General features: G+C 49.8%; 1 pseudogene; it reads right to left on the bottom strand.

The window, feature by feature from the left end:
• Positions 1 to 325: 325 nt before the first annotated feature.
• Positions 326 to 444, bottom strand: LOC111739062 (annotated as a pseudogene).
• Positions 445 to 1220: the final 776 nt, after the last annotated feature.

Genomic DNA, 1220 nt, shown 5'->3' on the forward strand with positions numbered 1-1220 from the left:
ATTCGGCAGAAGGTGTCATTCCATTTTACAGATAAGAAAACAGAGGTGCATGTAAGTGACTTCCTCACTCCATAAGTGTTAATCATAACAAGGAATCAGCCCAGGCAAGACAGTGAGGCCAGGAGCCCATTCTTTTTTTTTTTTTTTTTTTTTTTTTTTTTTTTTGGTTGACCTCACAGATTGCAAAGACCTTGTCAGCTTCCAATCCCTCATTTTTTTTTTTTTTTTTTTTTTTTTTTTTTTTTTTTTTGGTTGACCTCACAGATTGCAAAGACCTTGTCAGCTTCCAATCCCTCATTTTTTTAATTTTTTAATTTATTTTTTATGCCTACAGCACCTGGTCTTCCTAGGTGGTCTCCTATCCAAGTACTAACCAGGCCCGACCCTGCTTAGCTTCCGAGATCGGACGGGATGGGGCTTGTTCAGGGTGGCATGGCTGTAGACAGGAGTCCATTCTTTAAGCGAATCTTCCTGGCCCTGAAAACTGCCCCTCTGGCTGGTGTATCTCGCACTGGGGTTCCCCGGGGCACGTTCTCTGCCACTTCCAGGTGCAACAGAGATGTCCTCCAAACCAGCCCTTTCATCTCTCTCTCCAAGTAAAATGTGTGTGTCTTCGCAGTGACCTTGGGGACCAAACCTTCAGATTAGCTTCTCAAGGGAAGGCGTGTGGGTCTGTCTTGAACGCTCCTGAGGCGCTGGGGCTCCAACTTCAGCGGGGCCAACAAGGTAAATCCCCTCCATGTATTAAAGCTATTGGCTCTAATCTCGCTCCTCCCAGCCTCTTGCGGAAGCCAACATTGGGTATTAGCTCTTTATTGTCTCTGCCTCCAACACTGTGGGAGCTGTTAGTGAATGGAGAACTGCCCAGAGAGCAGCGGCCACAGGCAGCGAAGCTGTGGGACCTCCGAAGGGGCCAGGCTCCACCTGGCGCATGGTGAGGTGACACCTCCAGGACCAGGGTGGGTCAGGGGCCAACGCCACAGCTGCATGACACCGCGCAGCTCTGCACTGTCACACGTGGAGCGGCACAGTTGGCAGGCATATGACCAACTTTGCATTTTACCAGAACAGCTTCTCGGCCAGAAATGCAGATGGCAAAAATTAACTGCAACCCATGTAAGCCTAATACAAGAGTTTCTGCACCCCCGCCCCCTAGCACCATGTTCTTCAAGGCCCCCCTGCGAAGGCAGCCGTGTTCCTCTGGGGGCTTTGTATTCCCC

The sequence above is a fragment of the Pteropus vampyrus genome, unplaced genomic scaffold (assembly GCF_000151845.1).
Source record: "Pteropus vampyrus isolate Shadow unplaced genomic scaffold, Pvam_2.0 Scaffold46, whole genome shotgun sequence".
Classification (NCBI taxonomy): domain Eukaryota; kingdom Metazoa; phylum Chordata; class Mammalia; order Chiroptera; family Pteropodidae; genus Pteropus; species Pteropus vampyrus.